The sequence below is a fragment of the Zonotrichia albicollis genome, chromosome 7 (genome assembly GCF_047830755.1).
Source record: "Zonotrichia albicollis isolate bZonAlb1 chromosome 7, bZonAlb1.hap1, whole genome shotgun sequence".
In the NCBI taxonomy this organism is placed as follows: domain Eukaryota; kingdom Metazoa; phylum Chordata; class Aves; order Passeriformes; family Passerellidae; genus Zonotrichia; species Zonotrichia albicollis.
The window spans coordinates 31,727,402-31,744,758 of NC_133825.1; the positions used below are offsets into that span (position 1 = coordinate 31,727,402).

Below are 17,357 nucleotides of genomic sequence, written 5' to 3' on the forward strand. Positions count from 1 at the left end.
CTGGAATCCAGATGATATGTGTGATTTGCAATGACATCTGAGGGCGCAGGAGAAAACCCAGCTCATTGCTGGAGTTTAGTTTTCTGTCTTTAAAGATTCTTAAAATCTGCCCAGGATGTTCAGGTTTTTGAAGATGAACTCTGTGTGTTTCTGAATTAGGAGATACCAATTGTTTTGTTTCTGTTGCTTTGTCCTCCCAAGCCTCTGTCTGCTCTACTGGCAGAGACAAAAATATTTTCCCTACAACATATTGTGGAGCTGTATTAAGTAATATCTTCAGTTTGTATGTATGGAAACTGAGGCAAATGGGAAGCTAATCAATGTCTGCAAGGACTCTTCTGTGCCTTTGAGAGTTAGAAAGCTGGGAACAGGAGCCTCTCCAGAGCTCTCCCCACTTTACAAGATTTCTAGCCTGTTTCTGACATACACAGAAGAACATGCTGTGGTTTTAAGGATCAAATGGGACCTTTAGTGGAGATCAAATCCTCCAGTGCTGTGCATATACAGAATTAAACTAACACACTTTATTTGCTTCTAAATAAATGTCTTTTTACAGGACTAATAGATGCTGAATAGCAAATACTAAAATGCTTCACATGTGAACAGTCTGTGTTACTTGTGGTGCTGCAGTGGAACAAGCTGGAGGTAGTCATAATGATAGCTGTAAATAGAGAGTTTCTTGGGAATCAAAAGTATTCTGTGATCCATAATAGTTGGAGAAGTTTGGCTAAACAGGAATGAAGCAATTTTAATAGCAATGTGAATGTTTCACTTTGGAAAAATTACCATGATATTAATTTTAGAACCCTTCTGTATTCTGGCATTTTACAAACAGAAGAAAATGTTCAAGTGAAAATGTTTTTAATAGAAATACAAACAAATAAACTGGTAATATTTGCTTCTAGGTTACTTAAAAATATCTTTGGCATAGCTAAATTATGAAATACTTTATTGATATGAAAGGTATATTGAGGGGTGGAGGGGGAGTGCATGAACATTTTTTTTTAACTTTAGCTTTGTGCATCTGGACTGTGGTTACCAGCTAACTAGGTCTTTACTGCAGCACTTCTTTAATGCTTACTGATCCTTTATAAATATAATAGAAGGCGTGCTCTACTCTCTGCCCCAAAGGTCTTACAATTTAAATTGGCAGTTCAGAAGAATTATCTCCCTATTTCAGGAACTGGAGCATAGCAAGATCAGTGATTTGCTCAAGGTGACATGGAATGTGCAAAAACCAGCCCCAGCTCATTCCACTGTCCGGTTGAGATCCATCCTCCAAGTTACCCCTCACTTTGGGAGCACTGTGACACCTGAGCTGCCTGGCTTTACTGCCCTGAGGCTTGAGGTGTGCACATGGCCAGTGGCTGGGCTGGGAGTGGCCAGCCAGCCCTGCTGCAGCTGTCGCTGCTCTTTGCTGACAGTTGCTGTAATCCATGGTACCTGCTCCTATGGAGCTAATTAATCTCTTTTAATTAATGAAATCCTTCCACTTCATGTTCCTCCCCTTCTTTTTCTCTTTGCATCTCTCCAGCTTCCACAGCTGAAACCTACAGCCCTCCTTGAGCAGGGACTGATAAAATCTCTAGCCTTTAAACATCTCTGTGTACTCATCTGTGGCAGTGCTGGTGGCTCCATCTGCTTTCCTCCTTTGGTGCAGTAGCAGCTTAATCTTCATGGCCTGTTATCTTTGAAGCACACTTGATTTCTCAAAAGAAAAACAGCTAAGCATTTTAGCACCCGCTGCTTTCCTTCATAGGCTGCTACATGTCATTGCTGTTTAATCACGGTCTGAGTTTGCAAACACTGTGTATGTACAAAGTACTCCTTTGAATAGATTTATGGGCTTGATTGGGACAACACATCCAGATAATACTGCTTGCCTGCATCTTTGCACTCCAGGACTGCTTATTTTCTTTCATTTCATCCATTAAGTCCTACTCATAACCTTTCCTCTCTTCTCAGGGCACAAATTCTGGTTCTTGCCCTTGTGCTATGAAACTTGTAATTCCGTGTCAGGTAAATCCACAAGCAGAAAACTGACTTGGGAACTGCAGGACTGGGTGTATCCAGCCTGTCCACCAAGTTATCACTTCTGGTATTCCTAAAATAGCAAGGACCAGAGCACATTGCATAAACAATAACACACAACAAAATATAGTCTTCATTCTGAAGGACATTCAGTTCATGTTGGGACACAGACCACATTTCTGGCCTCACAGAGACATGTCACTGCTTGGCTGAAAGGTGATAGAAAATTCTAGGCAGCACAGCCATCAGCATTACAAAAGAAAGCTTCCATACTTCTGCATATTCTACTGCTAATCACAGCATAATCTTCCCCTCTGTAAACCCTGCCAGATAGTTCTCTGTTTACATTTTTTTCGTCAGCTTCTTTACCTCTCTCAATATCTAAGTTTACAGTGCCTTTCCTCCAGCTCAAGTGGCTGATTTACATACAAAAGTGATCAGCTGTGGGATGAACAGTCTAGCGAATCAAATAATAAGTGACATTAAGTGGCATCTAAATGACATTACTTCGATTCTCTGCTGAGCTATGAGTTGCAGTGTGACCATGCACACAGTAATTAATTCCTGTGCCTCAGGTCCCCAGCTGTAAAATGGGCAAGGTTCTGAGTTCCTGGGAAGTCCTGCATTAATCTGGAGTCAAAGTGAGCAGTGCCTGTGCAGAACTGAGAAACCATGGGGGTGGGATGCATTCAAACATGTCCTTAGAAAGCTGCTGGGAAGGCAGTTACTGTGAGTGAAAAGAATTATATTGTGTCTTGTTTATATGACAGAGAAGTGCTTTTATATGAAATAAGGACTGCATAGGGATCCTCTAGTTGTATTAACTTTTGGTTTTTTTCTGTTCATCCCCATCCTTTTTTGTCAGAACATACAAACAAATCAGTGAAAGGTAGAATTGATTGATTCATTAGCATGGCGGAGGTCCAGCCACACAAAGCACTATAGGGAGATACAGTGAAATCAGAAAAACTTCCATGGCTCATATAAAATTTAATAGTTTAGTCAGAGAGAGAGAAAGAGAGAAGAGACAAAAAAGCATGTGTAAAGAGTGATCATACAAAATTTACAGTAAAAGAACCCAAACAAAACCAAATAATTCTATTTTGCTGAATGCATCAACTCACACTCTATGATTCTCACTTTCCTCATGGACTTAGCGGTGTAAATCTGTAAGATTTGTTCTGTTAAAGTCAACAAGAAAAAAATAATTTTCAGTGTATGTTTTCCATGTACTTGAACAAAATCAAGTCACTGCTGTATCATCAAGTCACTGTTACACCAGAAACTGTAAATGCACTGAGAAAGATGTGGTTTTTAACAGTAAAGGATTAGATTATTTTCCTGGTTGGACTCATGTACATCACAGATGATTTTTTTCCAGGTCAGGGTGAACCCTGACAGGCTGAGTAAAGCCTGATCAAGATGCAGAATTACCTGGAAAAGGAAGGGAGTAACAGGGAGACCACAGAAGCTTGGTAAAAGCTCCTTTCATCACCTTCTCTCATGGCTGCACGCAAAAGCTCTACCCCTACTTAGACTGTCCCAAAAATACACCCCAAGCATCCCTTGCAGAGACCTTTGCCTCTGGATCAGGAGCAATTTCAGCCAAGCAGTGAGGTGGGCATACTGACCTTTTCTCCCCAAGGACAATCTCATCCATCCTTGAAAGGAGACCTTAGCAGCAGTGTGCAGTCTCATGCTCCACCACGCTTCTCAAGTGGTAAATGGGTAGCACAGAGAAAGGCTGTGGCATCTCCACTGACACCAAACATGTCACTGAGCTGCCAACACAATGGGAGCTGGGAGAGCTGCTGGCCTGGGATCGGATGTCAAGGAGAGGTGGCAGGAGGTGAGAAGTGCCAGGAATACTGCTTCCCAGCTGGCTCTGGAAGCAGTTTATGCCTGTGTCCATCTGCACTCAGATCAAAGCCTCCCTGAATTATTCAGGTGCTCTTTGAAAATTCTCATCATGCAGAAAGTGAAGGCAGCTTGGCTTTACCTGCTGGAAAACAAGCATTCATTGTAAGCTCCAGGGCCAAACCAAGGTTCTTCTGCTCACACAATGACAGCAGCTCCTCCCACCTTTATGGCAGAGTTCTCTCCTCCTGTTACACCAAGTTCTTACATATATGTCTCAAGTGTGGGGGCCCTCAGACCTCACAGGCTTCAGTAGGTACTTTGCATCTAATTGAGGCTGGCCTCACAGTCCTGATCCTGCCTTCTCCAATGTAATGGGCATACTGATATGTGTGCTTAAGAACAACCACTGGCAAACACACCTGGATGGTGTTCAGTGCTTCCAGCTATATCAGTGAGAAGAACATTCAGTTCAGCCTAAAAAAATAAGATAACAAAAACTTGAGATTTCCAGGAGGGCAAGGGCATCAAGTGTGATCCTTTGTGCTGTGATGCTGCAAACACTGTTAAAGTAATTGGGCCCCAGCACTGACCCCCATACTCTGAGAGCTGCTGTGTACAGCAGCTTAAAATAGAAAAAATGGCCTGAGAAGGAGGAGATGGGGTCAGAGCTCTCTGCTGTCCTTTAAGCTATCAACAACAACTCCTTCTGGGGCGTGAGTCCAGAACTCCTTGTATTAGAAGAGCTGTTTTGGTGTCATGGGCAGACACATCTGTTTTATAAGAAAAGACTATAGACAGTCTTCCTACTGCTTTCTGCATAATAAGCCCTCTGCATATCTAAGGCTGAAATGACTCTGGCATTATAAGCTGTTACATCTTTATAATATTTTAATTGTGTATTTTCTTTTAAATGTCAGCAGCAGGAGAAAAATTATTACCCTAAAAAGTAACTTTCACTTTAGAATGTAGCTTTACTAGCCATGTAAAAGGTGAAAGGGTTAAAGTAAGATGAAAACACTCAGTCCTCCCTGTCATTTTTTGCTTTTGGACTTTCAGGCTGTTTTCTGACTTGCTGAACACTTGCAGATAGCAACCCCCATTATTAGAAAGCTCATCAGCTAAATACCACTTTTCATCCTCTGCTGTTGACTAAGTTAACAGCCTACAGAGTCAGACTGTTCTTACAAGAAAAGGTATCAGCAATAATAGTGCTCATGACGGTCCATATTGATCTCCTAGAATCACAGGATTCTTTTCTCTGATTGTCAGTATTAGTTACACTGCAAAGTCTGTGTCCTTGATGTGCAGAAGCTCGGATGATGATGGTCTGTACCCTCTGAAACCCCCAGCCTCCTCCTCATAAATCATTATCAGCTGCATCCCAGTGTAATTCCCCAGTAAATAGTGAAGTGGTTTGACATTTTCACACTAGGAGCTAATGACCTGTTGTGTTTTAGCTTAGGCAGGTAAGTTGCTAGGTATGTTCTCCCCTCTGTGTACTGTGATAGGCAGGGAAAGGATTTCTGGCCTCTTTAAAGTGAACCACGATGGAGTTGGAAAAGGTAAAGGCAACAGCTTTGTGCCAAGATACAACTGCAGTAGTTCATAAACTCAGACTTTTGCTGTGGTTGTGCTTTTCCTTATTATACTGATGAGAATGAAGAGACAGATGTTTATTTGGAGAGACGTCTGCAGAAGAAATGCACTTAAGCCTTGTTCTTGAGTATTCCTGAAGGCTAGTAAAATCCAGATCAGGAATCCAAGACTTGGAAGTATAGGTCTGTTTCTTCAGGCATCAGATGAAATAATATGGCAGAACAGTCTGACTTGGAAGGGGCTCACAATGATCATGGAGTCCAACTCTTGAGCGAATGGCCCGTATAGAGATTGAAGCCACAACCATGGCATTATTAGCACCTTACTCTAATCAGCTGAACTAATCTCAGAGTCAGCTGGAAGGGTCCAACAGTGCAGTTCTTCACTGGACATCAAATGTGAAGGAAAAGTTGTTTCTTCTTCAGTGGGGGACTTGAAAGAGCAGAGCTACTAGTGAGAGGTCTAAAATCTGCAATGCTAGTGCAGTATCACCACTCCCAGGATTTCTTCATGTTTTTAAGCTGTCTAATGGAAGATGAAAATTTGGTTCTACTGACCCAGTTGGAAAATTCATGTTCTGTTAGATTAAACTAGAATGCATCCTGTTGTTTTATAAGCAGGCAAGAAAATATTAAAGAGCAGTCCATGCATCATCTGTAAATCTATACCATGTGGTAGAGACATGTCTGTCTCTTACTTAAAGGTGGAGATACATTTCAGGACCTGGCTTGATGGCTTTTTTTTGTGAGGGAATTGACGTTTTCAAACTCTAAAGCCATGTGCAGGGTGAAGAGCAAAATGGGGTGGTGGAGCACGGAGGAGGACTGTATTGGGAGGTTGTATAGCCTTTTTTGTTGATAAGATTTGTTTGGCCAGACAAAAAGGTTTAGTACTTTAACGGTGGTTGAACCTGTCTTGGCAAAGGCATGGTCTTATCAATCTCCTAAGGCCAACTTCAGCCTTATTTTCTGTAATTCTGTGAAAGGATAGAATTGTGTTTTTATAATAACTGTTGTTATTATTATAATAATAACTGCTGTTATTATTCTTTCTGTTACTACCATTTGAGGAGGACTTCTCAGAGATCAGGCATTGCCTGGTGCTGTACTTGTGTGTGAGAGAAGGATGGTCTTGCCCTCAGAGAGCTTTCAAATATGAGCCAAGAGGCAATGGCTAGTACGGACAGCTGGGGGAATACAGCAAGGAGCAATGAGACACTATTGATCAGCAGGATAGGCAGTACTCATAATACATCAGCAGCCTAACTGCTGTCAGATTTTTGCAGGCATCATGGCTAAGGAGAGTTTGAAGGAGGATAATGAGGAAGCTTTGCAAATGAAATCTCCAGGCTCCCACCATCCCTGCTCTAGAGCTGGGCAGCAGCAGGATAATGGTTTGCCTTCTACCTCTGGATGTCCTTGTGTCCCCATCTGCCGCTGCCCACTCTCACTGAGGGCACAAGTGGTCCTCTTCCAAACTTGCTTCTATCCTGTATTGTAGCAGGGTGGCAAGAGACAGAGCCAGAAAAAGGCCTGGCCCTCTATCTCACATGCTGTGGGATCTCTCCCAGTGACAAGAAGTAAAGTTGATGAGTCTGTATTGAGACAGTGAAGTGACCCCCGTGCTGCTCCACATAATTAATAAATAAAGCACTGGGGGAGTTTTTGCCATGCCGGCTGCTATGACAGGGCTGTCTACAGTGCACTTAAGCATTAAATGACCAATTTCTGTCAGACTAACTTCCCAAGCCTCTCTCTCTCTCTCACACACACACACACAAAGCTAGCTTCCTCGCTCCCTGCACTTGGAGTTTTTCAGCAACTGATGGCTCCTGGTTCATTTCTGTGGAATTAATTGGTCCCTGAATGAATTCTGTTGACAGGGCAATTTATCATGTGTTTGGGTTGACAGTGTTGGATACCGGTAAAGGGGGGGAGTGGTGTGTGAGTAGGATGAGGGGAGATGGACAGGATGGGGGTGGGTGGGAGGATGAAGAAGAGGAGGAGTAGAAGAAAGAAGAGGTGGAGGAAGAGATTGCTTAAAAAATAAAATGAAATACAAGAAAATTCTGTTCCTTTTTGAAACTCTTCCTTACAACTCAGTGCAATGGATAATGCACAAGAAGGATTGGGAGAGGAAGGGAGTGCCACATCTCTCATAGTGGGAGTCATAGTGCTGCTTTTCCACAAATAGCACCATGACTTGGGAGGAAAAAAAAGGAAGAAAAAAACCCCAACAATAAAAGCTCATAGTTGTTCTGTGGTGGCTTTGGGGCTCAGCCACAAGCTTCCACCTGTAATGCTTACGTCTCTATTTCTCCCCCATGACAAAGTGACTGGGAAGTTAGGGACACATCTGGTTAACCCTCAAAAATCTGATGGGTGCCCAAATACAGTTTCAGTAGATACTGAGTGATGTCTGGCACCTTGGGAGTCATTGGTGTCTTTCATTGTCAGGGATGTCCAAGAAGGCATCACATCTTGCAAAACAAATTCTGTGATTTGCGTTCCTAGTTTTGTCTCTGTATGAGTCGTAAAGGGGTGCCTGGTCCTATATATGCCACTGATGATCCCAGGTTATATAATTTCACATTGTCCGCAATTGAGACAATGCAGGGCTTTCCAATGTAATTAAAATTACATCACTGTTACATTTTCATTAAAATGTCGTGACTCTCACATAGGGATTCAGTTTTTAATCAGAGCAATGTATCTGATCATTTTACTGCTTTTGACTTCACAACTTCTGAATGCAGAAGAGTGGGTGTGCATGCACATGCATGTGCTACAGCATGGATAATGTTAAAACCTACCAAAGACAGAAAGAAATTCAATTTGGGTGCAACAAAAGTATGTGCATAAACATTAAATGAATTTTTAAATTATGTATCTTCTAGGAATCTTTAGTGTCCTAAAGAGATGTGTTACAGACTTGGTCAGGGAGAGATAGGTCTGTGAAATGTTGGTTGTATGCATGGGTAGAGAACCAGCTTCATCATCTTTATCTTGACCTCAGCCTCCTCCCATGGACTTCTCTCCCCTGTAAGTGGGATGTATCAAAATAACTCAATGCTGAGATCAGTGGAAGAATTACCAGCAGCATTCCTGCTCATCTCATTGCAGGCAGCATTAAGTCAGAGCTCAGCATTTCTGGAACAGCCATCCAGAGCCTTTAGCTGCCGGCTAGTTGGACATGCCTTGGTTTTGGAGCACTGTGGCTCAGTTTACCAGCCTTCAGCCATCTTGGGACTCAAGATTTCATCAGTCCACCTGTCAAAATGAGTGTCCATATCATAAACAGCTTGGAGACAGAACTGAATTTGAGTGGCAAGCCCCAAACTGGGGGTGTTAAAACGCAACAATGTGTGGTAGACGGTCTCTCTTTATTTTGTTTGGTCATATTAAAAGCAAACACAAATATAATTCTCATCTGTTAAAAACTGTGTGACTGGGCTTTGAGGAGACCAAATGCTTGTTTATGGTTGTCTTTGTATTGTTGCTTTTATGCTGGGTTGGGTCAAGCCTCTAGCCTTCATCCTGCCGGACAACATACGAGCATCAGAACTTGTAGGGCGCTAAAACAAAGTAGGTTGGGTGAGGAGATGTAGGAAGCCAGCAGCTATCATAATAAAACTGCAAAGGATTTAAGACAGTCGTCTTGTAGAGCCCCCAGGTTTTTTGCCAGTTAGAAAGACATTTAAAGCTACTGTGCTAAGAGCAAGCGTACAGAAAAGAACATAAGAATAGTCTCTTATTTAGGGTGACTCCATACACAGATGTAAAGTCTAAATTCAGGTTATTTATAAAAGGATTTTTTTTCTCCATAGAAGTAAGATTAATAGTGTTACAGTTTACAAATATGAACAAAAATGAAGGACATATTGTTTGGTAGCAAAGGACTCTGCAATATAGCTTGGTCACAATTTGCTATCTGAGAAGCTCCAGCACCTATAAGTTGATACCAGGTAAATTCAACCAGAAAAAAGTGCATATTTCCAACAGTGCAGGTAATCAGCTGTCAAAATATTACAGTTAGGGTTCACTGTATTTTCCAGCACTTGAACTTTTACAGTTGGTAGCAAATGTTCCTCAGAAACAGATTCTCCTACTTCAGCTCCAGTTATTGGACCCACAGCAGGAATTAATTCAGAGCAGCCCTATGGGTATCTCATATCAGAGGCCAGACAAGATGATCACAGTGCAATAGGAGTCTCCTCTGGGGTGGCTGTGGCAATGAACTTGAAAACAGCTATCTTAAAAGTCAGTGCCTGATTCCAGTTTCACTTGCTCACTGTTTACATGAATGTTACTCTTTTGACTTCAGAGGGCTGACTGACAGTGGTGCATACAGAAGGCAAATCAAGCTTCTGCGAAAAATGGTTATGATCAAGCTGTCCTGAGCCAGTGAGGTGAACATGACATAGGACACATTAAAGAAGTAAACAGACATATTTTCTCCTATGACACTGAATCTTTGAGACAGGAACACAAACAATTTTATTTAAAAATTACCCCTAAAAATTGAAGAGAGAGAGTAAAACCTGAAAAAATACAAATCTTCATGCATTGCGAAATACAGATGAAAACTCCTGTTACTGAAGAGGCAGTTCATTCAAAACTGAACTCTGCATAAAATAATGGAGATAAAATGAACCAAAATAAGCTTCAAGAGGGTTGTAGTTAGAACTAACCAGGATATAATAGGTAGCTAAAGCAGCAAGACAAATGACTTAAAATTATTCAATATGCAGCTCCTTCAGCAGGCCCCACAGTTAGAAATGCAAGCCAAAGTCGCAGGCTGTGTCCTCCCTTTTAATGGTATTTCTTTGTATTTAAAAGTATAGGATTTGTAAGAAATGCTCATGTTTTGCATGGTCAACCACCTCTAGCAGTAGTTTCAACAGATTCCTTATAGGAAGGTAGAATCGTGCAATGGGCAGACAGAGGAATCTCCTCCACTTTGTTGTGAGCTCAGATAATCTGCAGAATGCTTGTTGGGTGCTCATAACTCTGGATTTTTTTTCTGTTTATAAAACTGTGAAGAATTTTCTGGAATCTTCGTAACTTCCTGTGGTTACAAATTCAGTTGGTCAAAATACAAACTGGTGGGGAAAAATTTTAATCAGCTTTTAATTTGCTACTTTGAATTTAATAAATTGCCATCTTTTTCTTGTGTTCTTGTGACCTGCAGAGTCTGGTTCTACTAAGGAAGCCTGTCGCTTATCTTCTGGGGAGTGTTTAGGAACCTTTTTAATGAATTCCAATTAAGAGTCTTTCTGACACCAGGGGATGCAGAGGTCAAAGAATGCCCTGAGCAGCACAGCAACAGACCATGTGGAGCACAGATAAAGGTAGGAAAATGTCACAATTATGAATTTGAACAGAAATTCCTGAAGACATGAAAAGCATTTGAATTTGGAAGAGTTTTTGAGTGAATTGTGCAGCTAAGATTTCTGCCTGAAGCCCTGAAGAGCTATGTACAGATTCTTGTATACTTGGTGGAGGAAGTAATAACAATGCTATGCCTCATTTATGCAGTGACTAATCTGGAATGGAGGTTTACAGAAAGTTGAAGATGGTCTAATCAGAAACAAGAGGTTTTTATTCATGTGTGAATTGTAAGGGAGAATTATTGTGGTTGCTTGAAGAGATCCCCGAGTGTCTTCTGGTGTGCTTGTGATTCAAGCAGAAGATGGCAGTGGTCTTCTTAGCAATTTGTCTTTAAGCAACTCTGTTTATGGCTAGTAAAATGAAATTTAGGGGACTAACCTCATGGCCAAGTGGATGCTCAGTCAGGAGCAGAACTGACAGATTCTCACTGGCATTTGTAGAGTCAACCTCTGTTTTTAGCACAGCACAGGTAACTTGTGGTACCAATACTGCATTGTTAACTGAGCTTGATAGGAGCTCTCCAGTGAGTCTGAGTGAGCTAACCATTATAAAGGTGAACATCCTGCAAGATTAAGAAAAGGTACAGAAAGGACAAAAAAGCAAAATCTCATTGTTCAAGTTGAGAACCATAATTGATTGTATGTACAAGTTGGTTGCTATCAATATCATGTATTTTCAAACACTGGAGTCCTGCCTGAATTCACAGCAGAAACTTTTGTGAGTATCAGTCTGCTACTTTGGCAGCACAGAGAGTCGCATGAAGGAGTTCTTTAGCACTGTGTTTATTCAAGGGACATGAAGCCTTCCATGGAGGAGGTCTGGCTGGTGCTTTTCGTTTTAAACTCTTTCCCCTCCTCCTTCTAATGACCATTTTCTTCTCTCTTTGGCTTCTTTAGTCTGGGCTGTATCTTAGGTGACTTGCTCAGCATTTAAATAAGAGGTTGACAAAAGCTCATTTTAAGGGAAAAATATAATACAATGGGAATAGATGGCAGAAACAGTATGTTATTATTTTGGCCCTGCTAACCAAAACTAGAATCCTGAATTTTTTTTCAAGGTTGAGCAGTTTAGGAGCAAGCCATATTAGACAGACTGCCCACTAGTTCTGTGTGCCAAAGGAGAAACAGTGTCAGGAAAAATGTTTTCTGTCTTTGCTAAGCAAACCAAATGATCAGTGGCTTACATATTTACCGTGCTTTGAAATAGGGTTAATGGGACAAAGTGAGAGGACCTGCAATCACAACACTTATGTCTGAAGAGAAGGAGTGCAAGGAAGTTCTTGCCTTTGTATGATTGTTGTCAGTATGTATCTCCTGTGGTAGCAGCATCGGGTGTTTCAAAATTAGTATCTGTTTTGGCAAATTAGGAACTATTCTGGAGCATAAACCAAGATCATTAGTCTAAGCTTTCAGCTGCCTTCTGGGGTTTTTGGTTGGCCATTTAACGTGTGCTCTGGTGCTCACTGTTAACAGATAGATACGTATTGCACAAAAAATATGTTCTGTGCATAAGCAACCAAATAATCCAGCCTCAGCTTTGCTGTGTTCTGAGTGGTTATGCAAGGGAAGAGATACACCAAAGCTTTGATTTTCATGAATTAGAATATTTGTAGTTCAGAGATGACAAAAATAACCTAGTACCCTTGCCAATGTATGACTCACTTAGAAGGAAAGACTCCAAAAAGCCTTCCAGTCACCTTAGAATGGAACACAAAAATGATGAGGCCCAGCCCTGAAATATGTCCTTGGAAACATCTTCCTTTCCCTACAGACTGTTCGCCATGGGTCTCAAATGTTCTGGTGTCTCCCTCTCTTCTGAGGGAATGGATGATATCTGTGCTCAGACTCATCTTGGGACTGCAAATAAAAATGTTATTTCTTTTTTTTAGTTTTGTTGTATTATCAAAGCAAAATACAAATGAAGATGTAAAACACAAGAATAAACAAACAATAATGAGTCAAAATGGGCAATCCATACTCAAAGACAAAACTAGAAAGGCATTTTTGACAATATCAGAGATATTGATAGAAACTGACAACTCTCCAGAATCAAGACTGTTCTGAGATACTTTTAGTTTTGTTTCCACTCTCTCTCCCCTCTTTTGGTGGAAACTTCATATTTAGCACTGTGACCCAGAGCAGGAATTTCCAGGAAGTAATTTCAGAGAATTCACCTCCAAGGAGAAGATACATTCAACATCACCCGAATCTTTCACAACAATGCTATTTGGTGGCCTTTTCTCCAAAAATATTTTGCTGTTCAAAGTTTATTTTGTGGGAGCTCTTTGAGATTTCTGGAGGGGGCCAAGAGCCCACTATGGTACCTGTTGTACAAACACAAAGCAGCAAGAGAATTTCTGCTGCAGACAGTAATATCTACATCTAGTGAGAGTGATCAGCTGATACAGACAGAAGGGAAAGCACAATGAAATAGCTGGAGATGGGGTATAATTTAAGTTTGTTTTGATTGATACTAAAACCCAAAAGGAAGTTGAATGGTGAATATGTAATCTAGCTGGTAGAAGAACAGGATGAGTTTTTCCTAATCAACCTAAACCCCAGAGCTTTCAAAGAAGAGCAAGTTAAGCATAAGTGAATTAATTTATGTGAGTAGATAGACATGAAAATGATGGATGGGTTTTCAGGGATCTTTAACAAAAAAATTCAAAAAAGCTAAAACTCATTGTATAATGTGCAAACACTGAGTGTCCAAACACTTTTCAAAATCTTGTAGTGAAAACACTGAACTGTACATATTTACATACCTAGCTCACATTTGAACTCTTTAGAAGAGCTGGTTACAACTGCAGAGACTGAGCCTCTGGAATATTTTGACAAAGGAGAAACCAAATAACAAAAGATTATGCAGTTCAGAATACTGGCCAGTATCTTGCAGTTGTTGGGCAGTGAACCTACAAAGCAGAGTCCTGTGATGGGAATAAATCATGGAAGGAATTCCACTCCTGCATGCATCCACAACAAGAAAAGATGCTTGTGAACAGGGAAGGTGCTGGGCTCTTGGTGATTCTGGGAAACCTGTGATGTTTGGTTAGATCCTTGAGTATGACTTACGTTTTAGAGAGCTGCTTTTGGAATCTTGGCTGAGTGTCTCCCGAAACACTTAAAAACTTTATGGACATTCTTTGGCCTATTGGTGTGCTCTCTGTTAGCACTTTATTTCCACAAAACAGCCTTATAAAGTTTCTCTTTTTTTGTCACAGTGTTTTCCAGTTCATTTGCTTAGACATTGTATGTATTACATGTATGTACTCCCCTGCCAGAATATGATGCAGCAGGTAGAAAACCTGTGCTGAAAATTTATTATCTCTTCTTTCATTTACTTTCACAAGAATGTGTTAAAAAAAACCAAAAAAACCCCAGACCAATTGATGATAGTTCCCTTTGCTTTTATCCATACCTGCATAAAGAGCAGGAGGTTCCAGCTGGCAGAGCTGTTGAGATTTATGTGTTGCTCCTTTGCTGTCAATGATCAGGTGAGCAGTTCTGAATGAGTCACTTTCCCTTTCAGTTTTCTCTAATGATAAGTAGGCTGCTCAGGACAGGAATGATGTCTTACTGTATACAGTGCATGAGAGACAGAGTCATTGTCTCAGGATCTGTAGGTGATATTAATATGGCTCATAGTCACAGTTTGCAATGTTCCTTTTCAAGACTGCAGCCTGTGGCTATGCTGCTTTGTGTATTCACTCAGTACTCTGTAACCTGCCTGCTAAAAGCAGTCTGTTCAAGACCTTAGACACTGAGGTACAAATTGTATTTTGACCTTATATGTGTAGCCCAGCAGGTGTGTATATGAGGCTAACTAGTATCACCTGGTCAATATTTTACCAGATTCATCTCACATGAAAATCTGTACTATGTCCAGTTTGGCAAGTCTCATACACTCAGTAAGTAAGAATAATGATATGACCTTTAATGTTGTAAAGAGCTTTTTTGCAGTTTGATTTTAGGCTTTTTGTCTTTTGTTTTTGAGCCTGTAATTGACACTGGATGGTAGAACCAAAAGAACTCACAGCTGTTTAGGAAGGCTGAGGTTTCAATCTTTTATCACATATCCTTCTTGGAGCAAAAGCACAAAACTTTAATGAGACTTGCACGGTAACTGTGAGAAATAGTCATGTACTGTATTCTGATTTTGAGAGAACTGGCTACTGCCTTGCCAAGATAATTACAATGATTCCTGCAAACAGTGTAAGTCACATATGAAGGCAGAGATGTTCTGAGCAAAAAAAAGTAGAAAATAAAAAAGGAGGTACCTGAGATGAGGTTTGTGATGGGGTGCCTAAGAGGCAACATAAATCCACCATCAAGCAACAGTTCTGTGGAAGAAAAAGTTCCTTGATTGATTTAATAGCAACCTAAAGCAAGTATGCAAATGAGAACATTTAAAAAAATAATTTCAAATCAGTTTTTGGAAAGCAAAAGAAAATAATAAAGATTTGGCCTCCTTTTTTGGGGCAGACAGCAGAGTTCAGAATTTTCCAGTGAAAACTGGACAAGTTGAGATGTCCTATGAAGTTCTGCTCTCTCTGGGGTTTGTTCCCAGAGTATCATCAGCTCCTAAGTGCCAGCTCCTCTCGAGTCTGGTGGAGTGAGCTATTGATCTTTGCTGCCATTTTATTCCCTCTTTTATGCCTTTATATATGAAATACTTCCTTTGAAATACAAACAGTTTGCAAACCCCTTCTTTCCTAGCAGAGAGGTAGAAATACTTTCTCTGCTTCTCCTCAGTGGCAGACCAGATAGGCACAGTGGCACAGCAGCTTTGAAAAGGGGTTTGGATTTTGTCCTGTCTCTCCTCTGGTATTGTGGCTTAGTTCCCAGAGCCCCAGGGATATAGCATGTCATATTTACAGCTCCTTTTAGCCACCAGAAAACCTGCAGTTTAAGAAATCAAAGTGCTTGCTTAAGATGTGAAAAAAAGCATTTTCAGAACAAAAGGTGATGCCAGTTCCTTGCCTCCCACCAGTGCTATGAGGAAGGAGCCAAGCTGCAGATTGTACTGAAAGTGAGAGGGGTAAACTCCCCCTTTCTCCTTCCCCATCCCAGTCCCAACCCAGCCCCCAATAAGGCTTCATCTCTCCGGGAATCGAGTCCCTCTGAGCATGATGCTGAGCCAGAGGAGTGACAGGTGCCTCCTGATATGCCTAAATGAGAAGAACCAATCGGAGGAGCCTGCCCAGCTTTTGTTGTCATCTGGCTTTGCTCACGAAAGATGAGTTTGATTGACAGATGCATCAAGGTTCACAGTTTATTGGTTTTTGCAAAAGAGCCAGATCTGCCAATTTAGACAGGGGAGTGACACAAAACTTTCCATCTAAATGGACTAATTTTACCACAGGGAATTCCCAGGCAGAGCGCTCCAAGGCAGGCGCAGTCCTGTTTTATATTTTAACAAGGACTGAATGACAAATATAAACGACAGTTCTAGGCTGACGGAACATCAGCATTTGACACTTCACAGGGGAGCGGTGAAATAAACAATAGGCAGAGAAATTGAATTAGAATCAGATGAGAGTCAGCTAGAGAGGGCGAGGAGGGCCTGATTCTCTACCAAATCATTTTTTAAATAGCAAACTGAATACTAAGTAGCTATAACATGCTCACATCCTGGTTGATTAGGAAATTTAACCTACTAACATATTGTACTTGCTTGATGTTAATGGGTTGCTGGACAAAGGTGGATGAGGGTGTGTACAAGGAGTTTCTGTTCATGATGGTGCAAACCCCTTCTGCTAATCTTACCCTGTTACTAATAGACTACCAAGTTAGAGAGCAAGAAGTATGACAGGTTGATTTAATTTCTCTCCTGTTCCCTCTGGCACATTGCCTGCAGAGTTCTTTCCAATCTCCCTGTATTAGTATTACTAAGTTTTGGGTACCCTGCTTTGTTGCTTTGGCTCAATTATTGTACTACTCTTTTTTTTTTCTCTGGGACTTTTCAAGTTCAAACAGGCAATTCACAACATTTTAAGGAGAATGATTCTGTGCAGAGTCTGTCTGGAACTTTCTGACTGTGAACTGTATTGGCCTGAGAAAAAAGGTTGACTTAGCTGGTAGCATTAGCAAGCTGTTATCCTATTTCTGCTCAGTTTTGATGGCAGATAGGATATATAAACTTTCCTGATAGGTCAGACAGCTAACTGTTAGCTAGATGTTACTGGTTAAAATTTGGGTTCCTGGATTTTATGTCATGTTCCGTGATATAAGCATATCTAGATAAATGATTTTCAATCTTATTCAATTAGCAAAGAGTAAGAACAAAAAGCAAGCAGTAGAAGAATAACAGCTTGTACAGTCCATCTCTGTCCACAAGCTTACCTTTCCCAGTTACATTAAAGGCATTTTTCTTAAAAAAAAACTAGTGATTTTAAAAGTGTACACTAAAAACTACTGGTCTTGATGTTAGAGAAAGCAGCATGAAAATAGGGGGCTTTGGGTTGATTTGCTTGAAAATGAT

The 17,357-nt window shown here is 40.9% G+C and overlaps 1 long non-coding RNA gene across 1 annotated transcript in view; it reads left to right on the forward strand.

The window, feature by feature from the left end:
* LOC102064449 (uncharacterized) overlaps nucleotides 1-17,357 on the forward strand; it is a 178,843-nt gene that overhangs the window by 79,038 nt on the left and 82,448 nt on the right. The window contains exon 3 of the long non-coding RNA XR_270573.2: nucleotides 10,678-10,837. This is a non-coding gene — a long non-coding RNA (uncharacterized LOC102064449). The remainder of the gene's footprint in view (nucleotides 1-10,677; nucleotides 10,838-17,357) is intronic.